This window comes from Dreissena polymorpha, chromosome 3 (genome assembly GCF_020536995.1).
Source record: "Dreissena polymorpha isolate Duluth1 chromosome 3, UMN_Dpol_1.0, whole genome shotgun sequence".
In the NCBI taxonomy this organism is placed as follows: domain Eukaryota; kingdom Metazoa; phylum Mollusca; class Bivalvia; order Myida; family Dreissenidae; genus Dreissena; species Dreissena polymorpha.
In genome coordinates, this window is record NC_068357.1 from 89,149,241 (window position 1) to 89,158,186 (window position 8,946).

Consider the following 8,946-nt stretch of genomic DNA (forward strand, 5'->3'; position numbering starts at 1 on the left):
TACCTTGAACTTATTAAATATGAACACTTTCAACATGATGGCTTACGTTATACTGTCAAGCACTGGAATAGTCAAGCGCTCTCCTCTGACAGCTCTTTGGTAGAAATCCTTGTTGCCAACTGCAATTTTTTGTAGCCAAATTTCCTTATTTGTAGCCATTGGTTAATTTGGCGAATGACAGAGTAAGCCCTGTTTTCTTAATACATCTTAATTTATTATGGTAAGAATACCATAAATACAAAACAGAAATATTACAGTCCTGTCATCTGATATGTATGTATTCATTAAATTATGATGTTTATGCCTTCAAATATCTGCTTGTGTGTGCATTTAAGTGTATGTGATACATTGAGTTTAATTCTATACACATGCAGAAGTAGCAAAAACATAATCACCAATTCTATTTTGTTTATATTTCAGTTGAGATGAAAACTTCGAAACAGCTGCAGAGTGTATCAGGTAATTAATTAATAAAAGAAAAACATTTAACTTGTAAGATTTTTCATTTTGAAATGCACGCAGGACACAACAGAACATAGCAAAACTAAACAAACTATCAACAAAAATAATTTTCTTTGGCATTTGAGGACAAACATACTCGCAAATAATAACATTCAAAATTTGTAATAACATAACAATTCAATTTGTATCCAGATCCCCAGACAGTTGTCCATTCAAAGGCACCACTGTCGACTGATTTGTGCAGTGCTAAAATAAAGGAAAAGAACAAAAGTAAATTGTATATTTTTTATCCGAATTTCTAGTGTAATATGTAATAGTAGAACATGTAATGTATAAATTGTATGAATTACACTTCTTAAATTGTATGTACCTTTGTATGTATCTGTTAATTAATATAAACAATAGTATTCATTTGTTTAGTTTAGCTGCAGATTACAGATATTTCTGATAATGCACACCAATATAATGTTATAATGGTATATGTACATGCTATTATTTACTATTGTCATACGTTAAAACTTCAAACTCTACTTTATATAGGTTTGACTACAAAATGCTAAATTTGAAGGTTATGGTATTGAACAAACACACAATAGTCTACTTATGTACTTTCTATATGTATTGTATTAATTACATTTTAGACTCAAAGAGAGCAAGAGAAAGCATTGAAGAGGATTTCTAAAGTCTTGAAAAGAAGCGCCTTTTGTTGGAAATTGTGCTGCTGGAACAGAAGATAGCTCATGACAAAGGACTGCATGAGATGCGGAAAGAGATGCTGTCCAGAGACCACATGATAAATTTTGAACTTTAATGAATGTGTTGATTCAACATATAGATCAAAAATAAATTATGTTAGACAAAATAACATTGATATCGTACATTTCTAGATTTTATAGTTTTTTTAATGTATTCATAATTCCTAAGATGCGATTTCTGTCAGGATCATTCTGCTGTTCAAGAATAACAATTTCCAATAACAGATTTGCTACATGTTTTAAAAGGAATTATTAAGATTTAAAAATTTAGAAACATATATCTTAATTTCTCATACACTTTAAAGTACTGCAAAATATATGTATGTAACCAAGGGCTCTTTGTAAAACATGCATGCCCCCATATAGGCTCTCAGTTGTAGTGGCAGCCATTGTGTGAATACGTTTTTTGTCACTGTGACCTTGACCTTTGACCTAGTGACCTGACAATCAATAGGGGTCATCTGCCAGTCATGATCAATGTGCCTATGAAGTTGCATGATCCTAGGCCTAATTATTCTTGAGCTATCATCAGGATACTATTTTACTGTTTTGAGTCACTTTGTCCTTGACCTTTGACCTAGTGACCTGAAAATTAATAGGGGTCATCTGCCAGTCATGATCAATGTACCGATGAAGTTTCATGATGCTAGGCGTAAGTATTCTTGAGTTATCATCCGGAAACCATTTTACTTTTTCGAGTCACTGTGACCTTGACATTTGACCTAGTGACCTCAAAATCAATAGGGGTCATATACAATTCATGATCAATGTACCTATGACGTTTCATGATCCTAGGCCTAAGCGTTCTTGAGTTATCATCCGAAAACCATCTGGTGGACGGACGGACGGACCGACATGTGCAAAACAATATACCCCCTCTTCTTCGAAGTGGGGCACAAAAATGGATTTGTTATTTAAATTGTTGATTTGTTTATTTTTAAATTGTTAGGTGAAGGGTATACTTTGTAAATTAGCTGTGTTGTATGATACATTCAAAGTAACACGTGACAGATATGTGATCATAATTTTTTGTTGTTGATAATAATAACTTATTTTAAAAAAACACACCAATATCAATTCACATTCCATTTGGATTACTTTACTCATTTGTAATAGTGTTCTCGTGTTTATGGTTTTATTTATGGGTGTTGATGGTGATTCTTGTATTATGCAGTGGTATGTATAGCTGAAAGATTATCTTAACCCATTTATGCCTTGTGGACTTCTCCCATCCTTCTAAAATAAATCAATTTATTTTCAAAATAAGGAATGTCTAGTATATTTATTTCTATATTTAGAATATTTCTTACAAAAATTCCTTTAAGCAAACAGCGCAGACCCTGATGAGACGCCGCATCATGCGGTGTCTCATCTGGGTCTAAACTGTTTGCCAAGGCCTTTTTTCGAGATGCTGGGCATAAATGGGTTAAGTACAATGGTTGTACAAATGTACATCTATTTATAAGTTGTCCACAGACATTAAAACATAAACACATATAAATAAAGACTTATTTTTAATGCTAATATTTTTAATCGTTATGATAAATAAATGTGATGAATTTTACGATTAATTATATTTTTATAATTCCATTTATGTTGTTTTGATGATATTTAACAGTTGTAAGACAAGGCTGCATTTAATGTTGTATTTTTGACGGAAAAAGTGCTATCTAGTTAATGAATACACTCAATATTATCACTAAAGTTGTTGTTTTTGATTTTGCAGTATAAGTATTTCCATTTTTGTAAATAATAGGATCTTTTTATTGTAAAAAAATATCAATCTAATTTATAGACAAACGACAAACACTAATTTTGTACTCACAAGAAAAAACAAATAGTAACAAGAATAATTGTACCTTTGATAATCCTAATCTCGAAAGTAGGTCGCACATATGTAATCTCTGTAGTGTGCCCCGCTCTTGTTGTTAGCCTCGGTAACATTCATTGGGTGGTCGTCAGATGGCGGCGTCCCTCTCGCATACACATCCTGTCTTTGAATGCCTATGTTATGTAACAAAGCACACGCAATGGCGATGCGGCTGGCCTTCACCTCGTCCACCCTCAAACCATAGCTGAGACAGGCAAATCTACGCTTCAGAACGCCGAAGGTCTGTTCAATCAGCACTCTTGTTTTTGTCAGTGCTCTATTGTACCTAAAAGGAATCAAGATACAATAAGATTTATTTAACGTAGAACATTATAAACAATGAACAGCTAATAGATTTTTCCCGACAAACAAAAGTACAGGGTACATGTATACATAACAAATAATAGCAGCTATAAAATGAAAGCACATACTAGTAGGTAGATATGAGATCAAACATACGAAGAAAGACATAATAAATATAACACAATGACATGCTAAAAGACATTTATTCAAATATTATATCATCTCTTGCTATTAACAGACGATATATTATATTATTATTATCACATTAAGCATACATTACTCACAAGATGGGATAAGAATAAGTGGAAGTAACTAGTATTAAATGAAAGGGAGAGTGTCGTAGAGATTAAAGTCCCTTGCTTAAAACATTGTATAACAATGTACACAATTGTTATGTCCCCCACTATAGTAGTGGGGGGGGGACTATAGTAGTGGGGGACATATTGTTTTTGCCCTGTCTGTTGGTTGGTTGGTATGTTGGTTGGTTGGTTGGTTGGTCTGTTTGCGCCAACGTTAACATTTTGCAATTACTTTTGCTATTTTGAATATAGCAACTTGATATTTGGCATGCATGTGTATATCATGGAGCTGCACATTTTGAGTGGTGAAAGGTCAAGGTCATCCTTCAAGGTCAGAGGTCAAATATATGTGACCAAAATCGCTCATTTTATGAATACTTTTGCAAAATTGAAGATAGCAACTTGATATTTGGCATGCATGTGTATCTCATGGAGCTGCACATTTTGAGTGGTGAAAGGTCAAGGTCATCCTTCAAGGTCAGAGGTCAAATATATGTTGCCCATTATTTGCTTATATAGTGCATATTTTCTACTTTAAAAAATCTTTTTGTCCATAACCATTGGGCCTAGGGCTAACAAATTTGGTATGTAGTGACATCTAATAAACCTCTAACAAATTTGTTCAAATAATGCCTCTGGAGTCAACTTTGACCCTGCCCCGGGGGTCAAAAAATTGAATAAACGCTTATAAAGCGCCTATTTTGTGAAATCTTTAAAAATCTTCTTGTCCAAAACCTATCGGACTATGGCTACTAAATTTGGTATGCAGTAACATCTTATAGTCCTCTACCAAGTTTGTTCAAATTATGCCCTTTGAGTCAAATTTGACCCTGACCCGCGGGTAACAAAATTGAACATTATATACGCTAATATCTTGCTCATTTTGTGAACACTTTAAAAATATTCTGGTCCTTAACTGTAGGACCTAGGGCTACCACATTTTGTATGTAGTGAGATATAGTAGTCCTCTACAAAGTTTGCTCAAAAAATGCCCCTTGGGTTAAATTTGACCCAGCCCCGAGGGTCACAAAAGAGCACATGTGCTTAATTAGGGCCTATATTTGCACATGCAGAGAATGTTGTTTCAGTCTTTTTTTCAGCAGTGGAGCGATACAGGGCCATCATGGCCCTCTTGTTCAGTAATCATAATAATATCGCATTTCCTAATGCACACGGATGTCAATATATATCTTTTGCAGGGCTGGCCCAATTTTTTTTTAGCCAAATTTACCTTTTTATGTCTTAATTCTTATAATTTAGGATAATATATGGGTGATTATTAGCTCGACTTTTATAAATGAAATATATATAGTGGAGCTATTTTACTCACCCCGGCGTCGGCGTTCCCGTGAGCGTTGGAATGTTAAAGTCTGCGTACCAGCTCAAATACATGTCTCTTGACATATTGCTTTTATATTTTGCATACTTCTTTATCAACATGACCCCAACCTATAAACAAGAGCAGACAACTGTATCAAGCATTTTGTAAGAATTTTGGCCCTTTTTTCACTTACAATATGCATGTTATTGATAAATCTATGTTAAAGTTTGCGTACCACCTAAAATATTTTCTATGTCCCTTGACATATTGCTTTCATATTTTCATACTTCTTTACCAACATGACCCCAATCTATAAACAAGAGCAGACAACTGTATCAAGCATTTTGTAAGAATTATCTTATTACTTTGTTTTATGTCTTTAAAAATGTTCAAGAGATTGTGGAAAATATACATGAACTCAGAATCGTCTATAAAGTACAACTTCTTTAAAACATAAGCGATCAATATGTTTCAAGTATGGTCCTCTTCCACTTAGATTATGACTATATTACCTTGAACTTATTAAATATGAACACTTTCAACATGATGGCTTACGTTATACTGTCAAGCACTGGAATAGTCAAGCGCTCTCTTCTGACAGCTCTTTGGTAGAAATCCTTGTTGCCAACTGCAATTTTTTGTAGCCAAATTTCCTTATTTGTAGCCATTGGTTAATTTGGCGAATGACAGAGTAAGCCCTGTTTTCTTAATACATCTTAATTTATTATGGTAAGAATACCATAAATACAAAACAGAAATATTACAGTCCTGTCATCTGATATGTATGTATTCATTAAATTATGATGTTTATGCCTTCAAATATCTGCTTGTGTGTGCATTTAAGTGTATGTGATACATTGAGTTTAATTCTATACACATGCAGAAGTAGCACAAACATAATCACCAATTCTATTTTGTTTATATTTCAGTTGAGATGAAAACTTCGAAACAGCTGCAGAGTGTATCAGGTAATTAATTAATAAAAGAAAAACATTTAACTTGTAAGATTTTTCATTTTGAAATGCACGCAGGACACAAAAGAACATAACAAAACTAAACAAACTATCAACAAAAATAATTTTCTTTGGCATTTGAGGACAAACATACTCGCAAATAATAACATTCAAAATTTGTAATAACATAACAATTCAATTTGTATCCAGATCCCCAGACAGTTGTCCAGTCAAAGGCACCACTGTCGACTGATTTGTGCAGTGCTAAAATAAAGGAAAAGAACAAAAGTAAATTGTATATTTTTTATCCGAATTTCTAGTGTAACATGTATTAGTAGTACATGTAATGTATAAATTGTATGAATTACACTACTTAAATTGTATGTACCTTTGTATGTATCTGTTAATTATTATAAACAATAGTGTTCATTTGTTTAGTTTAGCTGCAGATTACAGATATTGCTGATAATGCACACCAATATAATGTTATAATGGTATATGTACATGCTATTATTGACTATTGTCATACGTTAAAACTTCAGACTCTACTTTATATAGGTTTGACTACAAAATGTTAAATTTGAAGGTTATGGTATTGAAAAAACACATAAAAGTCTACTTATGTACTTTCTATATGTATTGTATTACTTACACTTTAGTCTCAAAGAGAGCAAGAGAAAGCATTGGAGAGGATTTCTAAAGTCTTGAAAAGAAGCGCCTTTTGTTGGAAATTGTGCTGCTGGAACAGAAGATAGCTCATGACAAAGAACTGCATGAGATGCGGAAAGAGATGCTGTCAAGAGACCACATGATAAATTTTGAACTTTAATGAATGTGTTGATTCAACAAATAGATCAAAAAATTAATTATGTTAGACAAAATAACATTGATATTGTACATTTTTAGATTTTATAGTTTTTTAATGTATTCATAATTCCTAAGATGCGATTTCTGTCAGGATCATTCTGCTGTTCAAGCATAACAATTTCCAACAACAGATTTGCTTCATGTTTTAAAAGGAATTATTAAGATTTAAAAATTTAGAAACATATATCTTAATTTCTCATACACTTTAAAGTACTGCAAAATATATGTATGTAACCAAGGGTTGTTTGTAAAACATGCCTGCCCCCCATATAGGCTCTCAGTTGTAGTGGCAGCCATTGTGTGAATACGTTTTTTGTCACTGTGACCTTGACATTTGACCTAGTGACCTGAAAATCAATTGGGGTCATCTGCCAGTCATGATCAATGTGCCTATGAAGTTGCATGATCCTAGGCCTAATTATTCTTGAGTTATCATCAGGATACTATTTTACTGTTTCGAGTCACTGTGTCCTTGACCTTTGACCTAGTGACCTGAAAATTAATAGGGATCATCTGCCAGTCATGATCAATGTACCGATGAAGTTTCATGATCCTAGGCGTAAGTATTCTTGAGTTATCATCCGGAAACCATTTTACTATTTCGAGTCACTGTGACCTTGACCTTTGACCTAGTGACCTCAAAATCAATAGGGGTCATATACAATTCATGATCAATGTACCTATGACGTTTCATGATCCTAGGCCTAAGCGTTCTTGAGTTATCATCCGAAAACCATCTGGTGGACGGACGGACGGACCGACATGTGCAAAACAATATACCCCCTCTTCTTCGAAGTGGGGCATAAAAATGGATTTGTTATTTAAATTGTTGATTTGTTTATTTTTAAATTGTTAGGTGAAGGGTAAAGTTTGTAAATTAGCTGTGTTGTATAATACATTCAAAGTAACACGTGACAGATATGTGATCATAATTTTTTGTTGTTGATAATGATAACTTATTTAAAAAAAAACACACCAATATCAATTCACATTCCATTTGGATTACTTTACTCATTTGTAATAGTGTTCTCGTGTTTATGGTTTTATTTATGGGTGTTGATGGTGATTCTTGTATTATGCAGTGGTATGTATAGCTGAAAGATTATCTTAAACCATTTATGCCTTGTGGACTTCTCCCATCCTTCTAAAATAGATCAATTTATTTCCAAAATTAGGAATGTCTAGTATATTTATTTCTATATTTAGAATATTTCTTACAGAAATTCCTGTAAGCAAACAGCGCAGACCCTGATGAGACGCCGCATCATGCGGTGTCTCATCTGGGTCTAAACTGTTTTCCAAGGCCTTTTTTCGAGATGCTAGGCATAAATGGGTTAAGTACAATGGTTGTACAAATGTACATCTAGTTATAAGTTGTCCACAGACATTTAAACATAAACACATATAAATAAAGACTTATTTTTAATGTTAATATTTTTAATCGTTATGATAAATAAATGTGATGAATTTTACGATTAATTATATTTATATAATTCCATTTATGTTGTTTTGATGATATTTAACAGTTGTAAGACAAGGCTGCATTTAATGTTGTATTTTTGACGGAAAAAGTGCTATCTAGTTAATGAATACACTCAATATTATCACTAAAGTTGTTGTTTTTGATTTTCTAGTATAAGTATTTCCATTTTTGTAAATAATTGGATCTTTTTATTGTGAAAAGAGATCAATCTAATTTATTGACAAACGACAAAAACTAATTTTGTACTCACAAGAAAAACCAAATAGTAACAAGAATAATTGTAGTTTTGATAATCCTAATCTCGAAAGTAGGTCGCACAGATGTTATCTCTGTAGTGTGCCCCGCTCTTGTTGTTAGCCTCGGTAACATTCATTGGGTGGTCGTCAGATGGCGGCGTCCCTCTCGCATACACATCCTGTCTTTGTATGCCTATGTTATGTAACAAAGCACACGCCATGGCGATGCGGCATGCCTTCACCTCGTCAACCCTCAAACCATAGCGGAGACAGGCAAATCTACGCTTCAGAACGCCGAAGGTCTGTTCAATCAGCACTCTTGTTTTTGTCAGTGCTCTATTGTACCTAAAAGGAATCAAGATACAATAAGATTTATTTAACGTAGAACATTATAAAC

The 8,946-nt window shown here is 33.3% G+C and overlaps 1 long non-coding RNA gene across 1 annotated transcript; it reads right to left on the reverse strand.

Moving 5' to 3' along the window:
- Positions 1-577: 577 nt before the first annotated feature.
- LOC127875215 (uncharacterized) lies at positions 578-5,127 on the reverse strand. Its single transcript, XR_008047328.1, has 3 exons — positions 5,020-5,127; positions 3,077-3,373; positions 578-708 (listed from the first exon to the last, which is right to left on the reverse strand). It is a non-coding gene; the product is annotated as an uncharacterized LOC127875215 (long non-coding RNA).
- Positions 5,128-8,946: the final 3,819 nt, after the last annotated feature.